The sequence below is a fragment of the Myotis lucifugus genome, unplaced genomic scaffold (genome assembly GCF_000147115.1).
Source record: "Myotis lucifugus unplaced genomic scaffold, Myoluc2.0 scaffold_601, whole genome shotgun sequence".
Taxonomy (NCBI): Eukaryota; Metazoa; Chordata; class Mammalia; order Chiroptera; family Vespertilionidae; genus Myotis; species Myotis lucifugus.
This window is the reverse complement of record NW_005871649.1, coordinates 145,050-163,492: the sequence shown is the minus strand read 5'-3', so window position 1 is coordinate 163,492 and position 18,443 is coordinate 145,050. Positions and strand designations below refer to the sequence as shown.

The 18,443-nt window shown below is 48.2% G+C and overlaps 1 protein-coding gene across 1 annotated transcript in view; it reads right to left on the bottom strand.

The window, feature by feature from the left end:
- Positions 1-18,281, bottom strand: part of LOC102423145 (gremlin-2) — a gene marked incomplete at its 3' end in the record, with an annotated part of 45,290 nt that extends 27,009 nt beyond the window's left edge. The window contains 1 exon segment of the mRNA XM_023745899.1: positions 18,127-18,281.
- Between the last annotated feature and the right edge of the window lie 162 nt (positions 18,282-18,443).

Genomic DNA, 18,443 nt, shown 5'->3' with positions numbered 1-18,443 from the left:
AGTGAATGTGAACCTCAGGTTTACTTAATAGCAACTTAGTTTTCAATGACTTTTGTGGGAAATTTTCTGAAGGCTAAGTCTTTTCCTAAATTTAGTGTATTGTTTCATTCACAGTATTACATGGCTCATTCCCAATACTATCATAGTGAGAATTTTTTTTTTTTTAAGAAAAGCTTACACAGAAGGAGAATCAATAACAGCATCAAAGCTTGGGTGATCTATGCTATATTGGTGAAAAAAGAGGCAAGGACGAAATCCTTTCTGTAAAATCATAGAACATTATCAGTGGTCAAACCCAAGGGGAAAAAAAAAGATATTTGCTCAAAGTAAGAAAGATGAATCAAATCACTAAGGGTGCAACGGAAGTGATCTTTTATAATGTTTCTTTCAATGTTTCCCTATGGCAAACCACCACACACCTTTTAGAAAGGAATTATCTGGAAAATGCAGGCAATGAAGAAAACCCATGAGCTCTCTGATGTCCAGCAGCAAATTCATGGAATTTCTGCTTAACTGGAAATTCGAATTCCTAGGTGAAGGAGTTTGATTTCCTGGGGACAATGACAGAATGGGCTAGGTTCTCTTTGCATCTTAGTTTGTCCCTGTACTTCCTTCCTCCAACACATAGAGGCTCTTCCTACTCTTGTAAATGCCTTCCCTTTCTTGACTGTACTTCCTGGTTTCATTTGGCAGACTTGGTGCTGCCTTTGTGACAGCTGGTCACGTGACTGGCCTGGCCAGTCCAGTCCACACTTCCTGTTCAGATTTCAGGCAAGCCACAGACCCTGGAGGATCATCGTTTTGATTTGGTTTGGTCACAAAACTTTTTTTAAAGAAACCATGAAACCACACAGTGAGTCCATAGCCCCACAGGCTGCCAAGCATCCCCGGTTGACCTAGTTAGTATTGTAGTAGAAACAGGAGAGGGGAGAAGTCAAAGAATACCACTCTCATTAAAATACTCAGAAGACTTTAAAATTTTTTAAATTTAACTCTTTGTTTAGAGTAAAAACAACTAAATATTTGGACCCAAGAGCGAATATATCAAAAATTATAACAATTTCTTCTTTAAATTTCAGTTACCTCTATCGGAACTAAATTAGATGCAATAAGTTTACATTCTAAATGTAAACTTTATGAATTGAGGTTATGAAGCTCTGCCAGTTACTTTTACATTAGTTTAAAATATATATTTTGTATTTTTAAAACATCTATATATATAAAAGGCTAAGCAACCAGCTGACTGGCGAGTAGGTATGATGCTCACTGACCACCAGGGGGCAGACGCTTAACGCAGGAGCTGCCGAGCTGTGGTGACTTGGCAGTGGCAGTTCTCAGGTGACGCACCCTGGAACCAGAGAGGAGGGAGCCCGATTCCTCGCGGGGCCGTGCGATTCCACCTTTGGCCGTGGGTTATGTTGTTGCTGGGGCACTGTCAGCCCCGAATCTGGTTTACTGCCAAGCTGTGGTGACCACAGATGCCCTTCGAGCCGCGGCGCTGCCCCAGGTGCGGCAGGCCAGGGAGGGACCTCAGCAGGTTGCTCCAGGGCATGTCTGGCTGGTCTGGCCCAGTCCCACCCCACCAGCCACCTTCTAATTAATTTCCTTTCAATGTGCACGAATCAGTGCACTGGGCCACTAGTATTATATAATATTGCATAATATAATAAGCATTTACATGGAAAGACTTTTTTATTATTGTTTCTAATGTATATTTCTTTTTTAAAAACATTTTTATTGATTTCAGAGAGGAAGAGGGAGGGAGAGAGAGAGATAGAAACAGCAATGATGAGAGAGAATCATGGATCGGTTGCCTCCTGCATGCCCCCTACTGGGGATTGAGCCTGCAACTCGGGCATGTGCCCTTACCGGAAATCGAACCTTAACCTCCTGGTTCATAGGTAGATGCTCAACCACTGAGCCACACCGGACAAGCTGATGTATATTTCTTAGTGAAGTGCTGCATGGTTCTCTTTGCTCAGTTTCAGTACTTAACTAATAAGTAGACCAACGAGATTCATATTTGAAACATTTACACAAATTTTCCAAATAAATTATTCTCTTCTCCGAATTTGAAGTAGGCCCCAAACTTAGCCTTTGGTTTAGAGTGAATCTTTCTTATTTTCCTTTCCAAAGTATGCAAAGCCGGGATCTCATCCCTAATGGCACTTTGAAAACATTCCTGGCAGCGTCCACATCAAAACAAATACAAGTTCCATTCCTGAAAACGAACATGGAATCGCGTCGGCTCTGAAAGTGATGTTGTCGCCACTCACTTCAACAAAGAGAAGTTCTGAAATCAAAAACACGTTTCATGTGTCATATAGGGAAACAATGGAAAAAAGGAAATCTTAGTGTGTTCCTAATTTAGATTCCTCTTCTTGACTGTAAACATAACTTTCTCCAGCGATGACACACACAAGTATGTCGTGCTTTCCTTGAGAATGGAAGCCTTTTTTTTTTTTTTTTTTTCCAATTTCAGATCGCGACATTTGGACAGTGCGTTTAATAATGAAGTTTAGGCCGAAACCGGTTTGGCTCAGTGGATACTAGAGTGTTGGCCTGAGGACTGAAGGGTCCCAGGTTCGATTCCGGTCGGGGGCATGTGCCCAGTAGGGGATGTGCAGGAGGCAGCTGATCAGTTCTCTCATCGATGTTTCTAGCTCTCTCTCTATCTCTCTCCCTTCCTCTCTCTAAAAAATCAATAAAATATATTTTTTAAAAAAGTGAAGTTTAGGGTAGGGGAGGCTGGGGGAAGGTCAATGGGGGGGGGAAGGGAGATATATGTACTACTATGTGTAATACTTTAAACAATAAAATAAGAATTTAAAAAAATGAAGTTTATATGCTTATATGCAAGAGATGATGGGAGTGGGCCTACTATTTCACAAATGTTTCTCGAAGAGGCCTTTGGTCCTAATTTGAAAACCAAAGCATCATGAAACGTATTTCTTTGAGAAATTACAGTTTGGAATATTAGTCTTACTTTTTAAATACATGTTTATTGATGTCAGAGAGGAAGGGAGAGGGAGAGAGAGATAGAAACACCAATGATGAGAGAGAATCATGGATTGGCTGCCTCCTGCACACCTCCTACTGGGAATCGCAGCTGCTACCTGGGCATGTGCCCTTGACCGGAATCAAACCCCAGACCCCTCAGTCTGCAGGCCGACGCTCTATCCACTGGGCCACACCAGCCATGGTGGAATATTAGTCTTAATGTCAAATCTGATCAATTCACAAACTATTAAACTGCCTACTTAACAATATTAGCACTTTAACATCATAAACTTATGGTTACCTACGTGTCTTTTCGGTATAACGTTTTGTAATGTTAACTGGCAGATCTATGAAAATTCACAATGAAAAGGAGTCAGGCACCGATGAAATACATGTGAACAAATTTACATTTTTAGAATAACCCAAGTAAATAAATTACTCTCTAAAGAAAAAGTACTCAAGGACTCAAGGTCAATATTTCTTGAGAGCAGTTCATGAATCTTTTTAGTTGCGTGGCATTCATGCAGGGCAAGAAGCTAAGGGTGTTGTGTGAGGATGTGGGGGGTGGGAAGGTGGAGGAAATGGGCTTACTCTTTTCTTTAAGGCCTCTTCACTCCATGTCTTTGGCAAGGAAATTCTCTTTCCTTAGTTTGCTCATCTAAAACGTGGGTATAGAAGCCTTGCTACTCCACCTCTATGTTCTGCCTCCTAGAGGCCTTCTGAACACGGCTTCTGATGAATATATCATTTCCCACTCAATTACGTTGTTTTGACTTGCTCCCAACCTGCCTCCATCCAAACCTCAATTTCACTGATGATAAAATAAATGAAACTGGAATTCTTAACAGATGCTACACCATAAAATCTCATGGGCTCCAGCCAAACGCATGGCAGACTTTAAGGCTGTTTATGAGCGTTAATGAGATAATCATCTATGCGAGGATCTTGGGGGGCGGGGGGACAGCATCACACACATAGTCCACATGCCAGACTCACAGGGGCTCATTCTGTCTCTTTTTTGTTCAAAGTGTGATCTAGCCGTCGTTTTTATGAGCATCACCTGTGAACTTATTTAAGATGCCGATTTCAAGACTCTTCTATAGACCTTAGAACCAGAATCCCTAAAGCAGGGTACCTGCATTTTTAAAGCTCAAGGTGGGGGCCCTAGACAGACCTCTAGATTACAGTCCTCAGTTGAAATACCCAAGTAAAAGGATTTTAATGGGATGACAGGCAATGGATGATTAGGGTGTGTTGCCCAGACCATAAAAAATAACATACTTAGCCCTAACCGGTTTGGCTCAGTGGATAGAGCGTCAGCCTGCGGACTGAAAGGTCCCAGGTTCGATTCCGGTCAAGGGCATGTACCTTGGTTGCGGGCACATCCCCAGTAGGGAGTGTGCAGGAGGCAGCTGGTCGATGTTTCTCTCTCATCGATGTTTCTAACTCTCTATCCTCTCTCCCTTCCTCTCTGTAAAAAAAAAAAATCAATAAAATATATTTTTTAAAAAATAACATACTGAGTCCCATGGGAGGGGTTGGGATTGGAAGAGGGAATTTTTTCCAGTCAGGTAGGAATTTGTCTGCTATTTGGCACTTTCGAGACTAGAAGATTCTTCTCCTTTCCCTTCAGACACTTACTGTCGGATGGATGTTGCTCTTAAACTTTCAGGGGCGGGGAGAGGAGTCGCCCAGGCCACAGCCGTGAGATTCCCCAGGACAGTGGCAAGCCCACACCCATCCTCCCCGTCACCACGGCTGTCTGTGGGGGAAGCTCGGAGATGCGTAGAGAAGTCTAGAAAGTTGTGGAGAAGCCATGGTCGGCTGTAATGTCAACTTGGCAGAAGGGTCTCTGATGGCCTTGGGAATGGGTTAATTCGTTTTTCAATGTGTCTGTTAATTCCACAAAAATGTCGAAGACAGCTGTCCATTGGGAGGAGTAGAGATTTGGAGTCAGAAGACCCAGAGTGACCTTGAGCAAAAACACTTCCTCAGTCTCGCTCTCGAGTTCTCCGTGGATGGCAAGGGACTCAGAGCTACACCCACTTCGCAGGGCAGCCGTGAGAATGCAATGAGATGTGCAGGGAAAGCATGTTGTCAACTGAGACTGTTGAAAAGATTTTCTTTTCATGTACAAGACCCTGGGACAGGAGTTATGTGAACGCAAAAATAGCAAAGACAGGGCTTCTTCCCGCAAAGAAACCAAAGTGTCAGGAAATGCGGTTGACATCCACGTGAGTAACTATAATATGAATATCATGTGAGTGAAGGACATGCTAAGGGAGTTTCAAATCATTTCGCGTGGGTCAGCAGGCAAGGCTTGTCGCAGAGCGTGATGGCATATCATTTGGGCTTTAAAATGTGCTTAGGGCAGGCCGGTGTGGCTCAGTGGTTGAGCATCGACCTAAGAACCAGGAGGTTACAGTTTGATTCCCGGTCAGGGCACATGCCCTGGTTAGGGGGCTTGATCCCCAGTGTGGGGCATGCAGAAGGCAGCCGATCCATGATTCTCCCTCAGCATTGATGTTTCTATCTCTCTCTCCCTCTCCCATCCACTCAGAAATTAATAAAAAATATTTTTTAAAAAAGAAAATTAAAAAAAACGTTCATGTTAAAATATTTCACAGTGATATCTATACAAGAATGGATCATGAATAGATAAATGACGATTTTGTTATGTTTCTGTTCTGAGCCTCTTGAGAATAAAAATGGTTTGAATCTTCACAAACTTTTCTCTTCATATCCATGATCAAGTAATAGTTTCCCTTTTGAAAATACGGCTTGATAATATTTTATCAGGACTGGGGTGAAGCAGGTGTGTTGCCCGGGTGCCAGGTTTAAGGAGGTTCTCACCCTTGGTGTCATGCCATGCAGTTTTTTGCCCTTAACTACGCTGTCATCTGCAGCTCAGCTGTGAGCAAAGGGTTGAGAGCTTAGGGAAATGTACTTCACAGAGACTGAAGTTTAGGGGTTAAAGAAAAAGATGTGAAATTTCCCAGCTGGCGGAGGACCCCTCAAACATATACAATGGATACATGGAGAAGGCCCACCAATAAGGTCAGTCCTTGGTTTGAAGAACAATGACCTGTGAGTACGAGGGGGGAGGCAGCTTGTAATCTTAAAAGAAATGCATAGGTTGGATATAAAACGGAAAGCAACAAATGAACACACGAGAAAAACAAACAGAAACTCCCAGCCACAGACAGCAGTATGGTGGTCAGCAGAGGGAAGGCGGACAGAAGGGTAGCAAAAGGCCAAAGGGGTCAAGTGCATGGTGACGCGGGGCGATAGACGCACAATGCACTATACAGATGCTGGACCGTACAATGGTAGGCTTGAAACCTACGTTTATGAACCAATGTTATTAACCAATGTCCCCTCCGTAAATTTAATTTTAAAAGCATTTGCAGCTAACGAGCCCTTTCTCAGAACAATTTTCCCACTTGGGCCCTAAAAATAAGTTTTTAAAGAATTGTACGATGTTTAATTCGGAACGCACAGTAAAAACAAAGAAACAAACAGAACAGAAACCGCACACAATTAGCGGAGGAATGCCTACTCTGTGACTTACCCCGGACACGGCTACACTCCATAAGCAGAATTTAGGGGGATTTCTGCCCCCTCAGCATGGCATCCAGACAAAGGTTGCCACCCAGTAACCCCTCTGAGGACCAGAGAGCCTTGCTCACTACTGACTATCATCTGCCGGGAACTAGGATGCTATTAATACACGGAGAGCTCTCTGGACTAGAAACCCATTACTAGCAGGAGTCCAAGTCCATTTTTGTTTTAGGCAGTTAATCTAATTTGACTTTCTCCTGAGCCCTGCTTAACAGAAATGGCCCTGCCTGGTTTGGCTCAGTGGATAGAGTGTTAGCCTGTGGACTGAAGGGTCCCGGGTTCAATTCCAGTCAAGGGCACATGCCTGGGTTGTGGGCTCGATCCCCAGTAGGGGGTGTGCAGGAGGCAGCCGATCCATAATTATCTCTCATCATTGATGCTTCTATCTCTCTCTCTCCCTCTCCTTGCTTTTTATAGTGTAAGCGCTCTAAGGGAGGCGGAGAGTCCTGTGGGGGGACAGAGGAAGGAAAGATGAGTTCTGGCAGAGGGCGGAGGGAAGGTCTGATGGGACAGGTGGCCTGGAAGCTGGGTCTGGAAGGATGGGTAGGATTTCAACAGGCGGATGTCGGGGTGGGAGTCCGGGGAGGAGGAAGGAGCAGAAGAGCAAAGGAAAATGCAATCCGTGTTCAGGGAATGTCGCGTGGCGAGGGGTGACTGGCTCCCGGAACACGTTGCGGGGAGACAGAACGGATGTGTTTAACGTTACACGATGGAGCACCCTCCCTCGGCGCCGGGCTGTGTCCGTGCTGTTTCCGACCTAGTGGACCTGAGAGCAGGCATGTGCCATCATTACATCCGGGTTTTCAGAGCACTCATCTGAAGCTACTTTCCTTTGTTATTAGATACTCTTCATTGTGGTGCCCTCTGCCATTCTTTTAATAGAGAATAAAATTCACAGTCCGGCCGGCATGGCTCAGTGGTTGAGCCAGGAGGTCAAGGTTCGATTCCAGGTCAGTCGGGGCATGTGGTTGGGGGCTCGATCCCCAGTGGGGGGTGTGCAGGAGGCAGCTGATCCATGATTCTCTCTCATCATTGATGTTTCTGTCTCTCTCTCCCTCTCTGAACTCAATAAAATATATATATTTTTAAAATAAAATTCACACAGAATAGCATCAGAGCTATTCACCACAGCTTCGGCAGTATATAGTATCTAGCCCAGGGGTGGGCAAACTTTTTGACTCGAGGGCCACAATGGGTTCTTAAACTGGACCGGAGGACCGGAACAAAAGCATGGATGGAGTGTTTGTGTGAACTAATATAAATTCAAAGTAAACATCATTACATAAAAGGGTACGGTCTTTTTTTTTTTTTTTTTAGTTTTATTCATTTCAAACGGGCCGGCCCGCGGGCCGTAGTTTGCCCACGGCTGATCTAGCCCTTCTGCCCCTTAAATTGTGCCCCTGTCATGTGCATACTAAACTCTGAGCACAATTGCGTCTAGAAGTTCCTGGAAAAGACGGGTCTTGCCCTTGCCTGGCCCAGGGAGTTTGTCCTTCTCCCAGCCTCCATACAACCAGCTGCTTCTTAACTCACCCCTGGCAGCCAATCTAAAGCAACACTCATGCTATTTCCTACCTAGAAACCACACTTATTTATTATTTATTTGGTTCCTTTTCACTCTCCGCCACTGTCAATGCGGGCACAGTTCAGGGAGTTGTGGTCCCTCAGGGTATCCCCGGAGCTTGGCCGAGTGACTAACACATGTAAGAAGCACAAAAATACTTACTGAATAAGTTCACTGAAGTCCGATTAATGTTACTAGAAAACTGGAACGATACATACACCGGTTAGAGAGACACCTAAGTAAGTCATTTATGCCTGGCTGGTGTGGCTCAGTGGTTGAGCATCGAGCTATGAACCAGGAGGTCACGGTTCGATTCCCGGTCAAGGGCCCATGCCCGGGTTGCGGGCTCGATCCCCAGTGGGGGGCGTGCAGGAGGCAGCCGATCCATGATTCTCTCTCATCATGGATGTTTCTCTCTCTCTCTCCCTCTCTCTTCCTCTCTGAAATCAATAACAATCTATTAAAAAAAGTCATTCAGCATCTGATTGTGGAGGTTTGTACCGAGGACTTGGGAACCACGGGTTCAAGGTTGCAGAGCGTCCGACGGCTTTGGCGTTCCTGCCGGACTTGCGTTGGGAGGTGCATTGCTTCTCCAGGGAATGTCCTCTCGGGACTTTCGTTCCTGCGCCCCCGCCTCTCCCGCCTCCAGCATTTTCTGGCCACGACTTTAGCTAAGTGCGAGGCTTGGTGATTTTCCTAATGATCTGGGCATGGACCGCTCCCTCCCAGATGGCCGTGGAGTGAGCTGCCCACGACCTGGTCATAAGGCCTGACTTGCTGAAAAAGGGGGGGGGGGGTGGAAGTGGAGGGGGCCCTTGCCTGGCCGCCGGGCTTCCTGACTTACTCCGAGGTACGGAGCTGTTTACGTTGCTTTTGATAGAAAGTAAATGGCCCTTCATTCTACCGTCCGGGAAAGTTCATATTGAACATGTGTGAAAAGCCTTTTCAGACGGTGGTTCTCCCATTGGCTATGAAATGTTACAGTCTTGTTCTAAGGATATAAAGGTCTGTGACTGGAGCCTCTGCTTGAGGCTAAAGGTGGAATTCTTATAAAGGCCGAGTAGCTAAGAGCTACTCCTTTCTGGCTTTGGAACCAAAAATACATCGAACCAAAGACTCCGTGTATAAGACAGGTAGGTTTGATTTGAGACTACTTCTAAAATTACGTTTCCCCTGGAAGGTGAGTAAAATTATACTTATTAATACATCTCATGGTTTTGAGAGTAAAACACAATTAGGACTAAAACATTCAATTCATTCTTTTTTTAAAAAAAATATATTTTTATTGATTTCAGAGAGGAAGGGAGAGGGAGAGAGAGATAGAAACATCCATGATGAGAAAGAATCATGGATCGGCTGCCTCCTGCACGCTCCCCACTGGGGATGGAGCCCACAACCCGGGCCTGTGCCCTGACCGGGAATCGAACCGTGACCTCCTGGTTCCTAGGTCGACGCTCGACCACGGAGCCATGCTGGCCGGGCTCACATCTGGTTTTAATGTCCTCTCCGCTGTGGAGAGCAGCTTGCACTCCAGGTTACCCTCTGGTAGGAAACAGGTATTCCAGTCTAGCTGCCTGTGGTCACCTAGCTGTCCCCAGACTTATGCTCGGATAGAAGAACCAATATTTGGTGATCTCCTGGTGCGTTCCTAGGGGAGCAGAAAGAAAAAGAAAGAAAAAAATAGCTGTCCTTTTGCTACTCCCTGCTCCACCCTGCACGCTGGCCAGCGCACAAGGAAATAAAGACTGGGAACCCGGAACAGTCAGCCCGCGGCAGATAGGAAACCAGAAGCAGAGAGGGTTACTGCTCCCCGAGGCCCTTCGCCTTCCAAACAGCTACACCTGGGTGTGCCTGCGGGATTCCGGGAATCTCTTTTTACGGTCACGGTTACGATCCTTTCGGAAAAGGCCAGGGATGAGACCCCTCTCTGGCGAGCAGCAGAACCAGAAGCCAGAGCCCGCGGAGGGCGGCGAGCCAACAGAGACGCCTGAGCCTCGGGCTGGATACTTTCCTTATTTTCTAAAATACATTTTTATTGATGTCAGAGAGGAAGGGAGAGGGAGAGGGAGAGAGAGAGAAACATCCATGATGAGAGAGAATCATGGCTCGGCTGCCTCCTGCACGCCCCCTATTGGGGGTCGAGTCCGCAACCCGGGCCTGTGCCCTGACCGGGAATCGAACCCGGGACCCTTCAGTCCGTAGGCCGATGCTCTATCCACTGAGCCACACAGGCGAGGGCAGGCTGGATACTTTAGATGCCACAAACTGTATGCATTTACTCACATGTCCAGAAACAAGGAAAAAGTTGCACAGCTGACCTGTTGTCCTGTCACAAGGACAACCGAAAAAACAAAAAAGAAAAGAAAGAAAAAGGAACGGCTAAGCAGATGATGTGTGAAAGCTGTAAACTGCTGAGCAGAGCGAGCACAGCGTCTCTCCCAGGACAATGTGTGCCTATCGCCTCCCCCCGCCCCCCCCCCCCCCCGCAAGCAGAACCAGTGACCCACGTGGCCAGGGCTGCCCAGGGTACCCCTCGCTGGGGAATGCTTGCTTCTTTAGCACCTGCTTCTCCTAGTGGGCTGGGAGCCCCTGTGGGAAGACAGGGCCAACGCGTAGATTTTTTTCATATCTCCAACGGCTGGCACGTTGGAGACACTTCAGAAGTGTCTGTTGATTATAGAGAAGTCACATTTCTGACAAAATAAAGCGCAAGTTCCGAGCTGATGGCCAACTTGTCAGCATTATCTGTGACGCTGTTATCTTTAAACAATTACAGCCAGGCCGGGGTGGCTCCTCAACCTATGAGTATCACCCTATGGACCAGGAGGTCATAGTTTGATTCCTGGTCAGGGCACATGCCCTGGTTTTGGGCTTGATCCCTAGTATGAGCATGCAATGATTCTCTCTCATCATTGATGTCTCTCTCTCTCTCTCTCTCTCTCTCTCTCTCTCTCTCTCTCTTTTCTTTCCCTTCCTCTCTGAAATCAATAAAAATATACTTTAAAGAAAAGCAATTACAGATCCTTCCTTTCAAATCCCCATGCTCTACGTTATTCTGTTTTTACACCCCGCCAAAACAGTTTAAATGCACCTGCCCTACGCCAGCTACTGAGGGTTTACGCAGATGGAAAAAAATAAAATCTTCTCCTGCAGGGAGGTTATTGAGTCCTTGTAATGAGCCACAGTCTATATATTCAGAAGCCGCCCTAATAAATATTTTTGGGTTTATGGGATAGTTCTGGCTGTCATTTGAAACAGAAAATCAGTTAAACACCATCGCAGTTCATATTGACTCAACGGCTCCAAACCTCAGTTGGCCAACGTGTGAATCATATGGAGACAATCTGAATCTGACTGCCATCGCGAAACGGCCGGGGTGGCTACGCACGCATGAGGAACGCGTGTCCGTGTCCACAGTGCAGCTTGGCAATTAGGAAAGGACCCTTTCTCGTTGCCATGAGAGGGGCATTCGGGTAGCCCGACTATTGCTCGGGTGCGTGGGAGTCTGAGGACCCCTCGGGTCTCTCTGCCTTTGACCTTGGCGAGCCTCTGAGGTGGTGGGAGTTTGCCTGCTACACTGATCATCCGGGAAAGTGCACCGTCGCTCTACAAGGAAACATTTCTATTAGTCCAAGAACAGTGGTTTATGGCAAAACCACCTGACAGGAGCACAGCACCCTTCCGAAGACCAAAGGTATTTTTACAACAGAGAATTCTTTTCCTCCCTTTGTCCGGACCCATCTGAGGCCTCTTCAGACACCGGGCGTCGGCCACGCTGTCTCCTTCCACCCCGAGAACAGAGTTCACGGCGTTTGCTCCAAATTTGGGTGGAAAGAACTTTTTATGAGGAGTTAGTTGTTTTATCTTCCACAGTTCAGTTACTCAAGGTCGACGGCACGTACACTCCACGGAAGCAGGAGGGCGAGCATAAATGAAAGAGGCCGGGGACATGGCTCTTCTGCTTGGTCACGCCCTGTGGGGCCTCTGTGCTGCCCCCTGCTGCTCTCGCTCCTGGAGTCAACCGTCCGTTTGACACTGCAAGGGACATACCTCCCCCACGACAACAGTCCATCCGTTGCTGACCTTATTGTTGTATGGGAGCACTATCTGCTGCGCCTCATTCATTCACTCATTCATTCATTCCTCCATTCATTCATTCAATAGAGAGTAAATGAGGGAGGTGCCTACTATTTACTGGGGAGTGTGTCTCAGGTGGATGCCTGGCTGTTTGCATGCCTGGTCCCAGAAATAAAAGGAGAGAGTAGGCAGAGGAGCCCTGGGCAACAGGAACTGGCTAAAGAATAGCAGGACGGCCCGGCTGGTGTGGCTCAGTGGTTGAGCGTCAACCAATGAACCAGGAGGTCAAGGTTCAATTGCCAGTCAGGGCACATGCCCGGGTTGCGGGCTCGATCCCCAGTGTGGGGCGTGCAGGAGGCAGCCGATCCATGATTCTCTCTCATCATGGATGTTTCTGTCTCTCTCTCTCCCTCTCCTTTCCTCTTTGAAATCAATAAAAAATATCTATTAAAAAATAATAAAGAGTGAAGCTGATGAAAAGAAAGGGAAACCGAGTTATCTGTTAAATACGCTGCTGTCCTTCTTTGCCAGGCACGTCCATGACAGGCGTAAAAATAAGAACAAGCCTTTCTGAGCGGTGCATCCGTGACCAAGACCCCGGCCCCTTCTTCCGGAGGGAGTGGGGTGCATACAGTCAGGGCCGCATTTTCTTAGCCATTTGGAGGGTGCAGGCTCCTTCTGGTCAAGGGCAGGCGTGGCTTTTCCCAGTTTGCATATTGCCCTCTCCTGGACTGTAAGGACAGGAGTGTTAAGAGCTCATCAGATGCCTGTATTTCCACCCACCTCTGCATGGGAGACCTGTGTGTGCATGAGAAATCCTTTAAAATATTCAGAAAATCGCCCTGGCCGGTTTGGCTCAGCGGATAGAGCATCAGCCTGTGGACTGAAGGGTCCCGGGTTTGATTCCGGTCAAGGGCACATGCCCAGGTTGCAGCTGGATCCCCAGTAGGGGGCGTGCAGGAGGCAGCCGATTGAGGTGTCACTCTTACATACATGTTTCTCTCTCTCCCACTCCTTCCTCTCTCTCTAAAAATAAATAAAAGAAAATCTTTAAAAATAAAGAACACTGTGGTAGGAAGAGAAATAGCGAAGCAAACAGAGGTAGATGGCATCAGAGGCCTACATTTTTTTAAAAATATATTTTATTGATTTTTTACAGAGGGGAAGGGAGAGAGATAGAGAGCCAGAAACATCGATGAGAGAGAAACATCGATCAGCTCCTCCTGCCCCCCCCCACTGGGGATGTGCCGCAACCCAGGCACATGCCCTTGACCGGAATCGAACCTGGGACCTTTCAGTCCACAGCCGACGCTCTATCCACTGAGCCAAACCGGTTTTGGCCAGAGGCCTACATTTTAAGTGCACACTCTCCTCTTCAAAACAGGATGTCTCATTTATTGCTTCTAATTGTGACTCCTTTCAAGCCCCATACTCCACACATTTATCCATTTGGGACCCTTTTTTTTTTTTCTTTTCACTTTTCTCCTAAATCAGTGGTTCTCAACCCTGCTGCACATGAGAATCACCTGGGAATCTTCTGAAATCCTGATTCTGGGCGTCATCCTCCTGAAATCTGCTTCTTTGTGATGGGGTGGGGCCACAACATGAGTAACAGAGAAACAGAATTTCCGGAGGATGAGGCCCAGAAATTAGGATTTTATTTTATTTTTTATTTTTTTAAATATATTTTATTGGTTTTTTTACAGAGTGGAAGGAAGAGGGATAGAGAATTAGAGACATCAAAGAGAGAGAAACCTCAATCAGCTGCCTCCTGCACACCCCCTACTGGGGATGTGCCCACAACCAAGGTATATGCCCTTGACCGGGAATCGAACCGGGGACCCTTCAGTCCGCAGGCCGACGCTCTATCCACTGAGCCAAACCAGTTAGGGCCAGAAATCAGGATTTTAAAAAGATTCCCAGGTGATTCTAATGTGCAGCCAAGGTTGAGAACCACTGTCCTAAATCCTTAAAGGTCCCCGACCCTGAGCAAACGCCTGCCACCTGGCCTGCCGGCTGCAGCCACACCTGAGTGCAAACGAGGCTGGTCCGATCCATGTGCGCCGGGCCCTGCGGGCTCTCAGTGCGTGTCCTTGACCCAGGCTGGCCAGCCCTCTCCATATCAATGAGAACCTGGCGCCCGGACGCAGAGTCTAATTCCATTCCTGTGCTTTCGCAGAAGAGGGCTGAGGGACAGGCGGCTCCTTTAAAGAGACTGAAAGGCATGTGCCTCGTTCAGACTGCACCCAACGTGTCAACTGCAGGGTGTCTCAAGCTCGGGCTGGCTGGACGGAGATCCCCAGGGAAGGGCAGTTTGATTTCAGGGAAAAATGACAGCACTACACAAGGAGTAGCCAGACACTGTTTATATTTATCTTTAAAATCCCACCAGTGTCTCTCAGGCCATACACAGCCTATATCAGCCGTTGGGCAAATTACGGCCCGCGGGCCGTTTGAAATGAATAAAACTAAAAAAAAAAAAGACTGTAGACTGCACCCAACGTGTCAACTTTGAATTTATATTAGTTCACACAAACTGGACGGAGATCCCCAGGGAAGGGCAGTTTGATTTCAGGGAAAAATGACAGCACTACACAAGGAGTAGCCAGACACTGTTTATATTTATCTTTAAAATCCCACCAGTGTCTCTCAGGCCATACACAGCCTATATATTCAGTTTACCACCACCATGCCCAATATTTTTAAGACTTTGAATGGTAAGCCCTGGCTGGTGTGGCGCAGTGGATAGAGCACTGGCCTGCTGACTGAAGGGTTCCGGGTTCGATTCCCGGTCAGGGCACATGCCCGGGTTGTGGGCTTGATCCCCAGTAGGGGGCATGCGGAGGCAGCCGATCCATGATTCTCATTATTGATGTTTCTATCTCTCTCTCTCCTTTCCTCTCTGAAATCAATAAAAATACTTTAAAAAAGAGTTTGAAAGTAAGAGGGAAATGAGTCTCCATTTAGTTCAGATATGATATGGATAGGAAATTGACAAATACTTCCAGCGCTACAAAGCCACCCCTTTTAACTACAAATTCAATTTAGTTGGGTCAATTAATTTGTATTTATTCAAAGAGGTAAATTCTTTTACCATCAAGTTCCTTGTGATGTAAAAAGAGAAAAATATTCATCTGTAAAATCAAAACGCTCGCTCCTAAATATGATGTGCTTTCAAAAGCACCTTGTTAACACATTCAAATCTGGGGATGGGCAAAAACATAGGCAGTTTTCATGACTCTAAGGCAGTGGTTCTCAACCTTCAGGCCCTTTAAATACAGTTCCTCATGTTGTGACCCCACCATAAAATTATTTTCGTGGCTACTTCATCACTGTCATGTTGCTACTGTTATGAATCGTCATGTAAATATCTGATATGCAGGATGGTCTTAGGCGACCCCTGTGAAAGGGTCGTTCGACCGCCAAAGGAGTCTCGACCCACAGGTTGAGAACCGCTGCTCTAAGGTATAGCTACGTGTGGAAGGCGGCTACAGTGTTTGGACAGGTTCAAGCCTCGGACTGATGAGAGGGCACAGTCCTCTCGTGGCCTCGTGCAAGTCCCAGCTGGAGGGCAGGGCCTTCCCAGCACAATTATAGCCAACAGCTATGGTTGTGAGCTTGAACCTATGGTCCGAACACGTGCCTGAGTGATAGAGTTCAGGTGCATATAGTTGAGTTGTGGACTGAAACCCACAAGAATGCTGTAAACAACGTGATCACGCCCCTACTTTGCCTCGTGGAATCTGCTATAAAATAAAGACCCGGCTTGTAGGCGCCGGCGCTGTCCATCAGAGGGGCAGCGTCCCCCCCACCCAGCTTCCATTCTCTTGTCTGTCTTTTTTTTTCTTTCTTTTAAAATATACTTTTATTGATTTCAGAGAGAGAAGGAGAGGGAGAGAGAGATAGAAACATCAATGATGAGAGAGAATCATGGATCAGCTGCCTCCCGCACGCCCCCCACTGGGGACCGAGCCCGCAAGCCAGGCATGTGCCCTTGACCAGAATCGAACCCGGGGCCCCTCAGTCCGCAGCCCGACGCTCCATCCACTGGCCAAACCAGCCAGGCTTGTCTGTCTTTTCTTAATCCTTTCATTGCCCCCACTCAGGGTCACTGAACCAGGCTGAGCTGGCGTGAGCATGCCATGGCCATGCCGGCTCCCCACAGCTACGCGTGAATTTCCCTTCGTGACAAGAGAACACGTTCATCGGATGAAAAACAGGGCAATGTGCACTTTCCACGGTGATACGCAAAACCGATGCCTGTCTCGTAACTCCCTTATCTTTCTTGTGGCGGCACGCGTCTCGGGCTGAGCCGGGGCCCATAAACCAGGCGGGACTGGATGTGGGCTGACTGTGCGCGATCAGGGAGTGGCTGGGGGATGATCTGTGAAGACTCCACGCACAGGAGCGCCATTTAGACTTAACACCACATGGCCCACAGCTCCTGCACTTGCTGGAGGTCCTGCTCTTACCAAACTACAGTCCCAAGTGGAGTAAGTTCCTCACTGCAGGAACGCTCTTCATGGACATTCAGAGCGGTTACCTCTACACCAGTCTCTGAGGGTGGCCCCCCGCCCCCCGAGCACGACACATCCCATAGCTGAGCCTCCATTCAGTCCCTCCGGCTTCTCCCAGGGAAGCCCTGACCTTCTGAAGCAGGGCTAACTGAACACAAGTCAGCAACAAGAAGCCACGTGATATAACCATCGTCAACATTCAAACTCGAACGTGGCAAAATCTCGGGAAAAATTGGATTGTTTTTTTCCCCCACATAAAACCCGTCTCTCAAAATAAAGAGAGAAAGGAAATGTAGGACATGGCCAGAAGTCTACCAAGGTAAAGGTCTATATATAAAAAAACATTTCAACCTGAAAAGGGACATTTCCTTGCAGGTGTATTTAGGACAGAGCTCCCATTCATTTTTAAAAAAATATATTTAATTGACTTTTTACAGAGAGGAAGGGAGAGGGATAGAGAGGTAGAAACATCGATGAGAGAGAAACATCGATCAGCCGCCTCCTGCACACCTCCCACTGGGGATGTGCCTGCAACTAAGGTACATGCCCTTGCCCGGAATCGAACCCGGGACCCTTCAGTCCGCAGGCCGACGCTCTATCCCCTGAGCCAAACCGGTTAGGGCTCATCTGTGACTTTTCGGTGTAAGAACAGGTGAGGGCCTGGTACTCAGCCTGCCTGCTGGTGCAGAATGACAACCGCAATTTCAAAACTGTACACAGAAACCAGGTAAGGCAGCCGGAGTCCCCGACACTTCACATTTCTAAAGAATCTCTCTGCCTTCTCTCTTGCCTCCTTCAACCCTGGCACCGTGATCCTGTGACATTTCACTGCTGAGCCCAGTCCGGCTCAGCCAGATGCCTCAGCGATGCCAACCCTGCCCAGGTCCCCCGTGACTCCGGGTCCTGGGGGGCCCTCCATTCACCTGGCAGGTAGGTGTGTGTGTAGGGGGGGTGCAAAGCCGCCTCCTCACAGCCACACGGTGTGTGACCTGCGCTCGGTCACAGCTCTCAAGGAGGTCAGCCTCCAGGAGGTATGCACGGCTAGCCTGACAGCGTGCAGGTACTGAGCTTATTAGAGAGAGAAAGAGAGAGAGAGAGCAAAAGAGCGAGCGCACGGTCAAGTTGGAAGATCCTTGCTTCCCACCCACGGATCATTCAATCGGTGAGCAAACCCCGCGGCCCCCCCCCCCCCAAAACGCACGCCAACCGCTCGGAAGCGCGGGGGTGACCCGGGCCCCACGGGCACTCCGATCGCGCCCGGCGATCGATCGATGGAACCGCGTCCACGACTGGTCAGCGACTCGGGGCGACGGGAGAAAAGCAGAAACCGCCGCCGCGGGCTCCTACCTGCAGCGACGCGGTGCAAGCCTCCTCCTCGGGGCCCACCTCTGGCTCTCCCTGCCCCTCGCTTTCTCGGGGAGCTCCTGTCCGCCGCGGGGGACCCCGGCCGGAGCGCAGCAGCGCCGCGCGCCCGAGGAGGGAGCAGCCCCAGACGGTCGGTCGGCGGCGGCGGCAGCAGCGCCCGCAGCGGGATCGGAGGCTCCGAGCTGCAGGCTCAGCTCTGACTCCTCGGTCGGCGGCGCTGCCTGGGATATTAGCGCAGCCTGGGGTTTCTATTGGCTCCGAACACCAAACAGATCGCACCAGCCTCCCCCCTCCCCCTC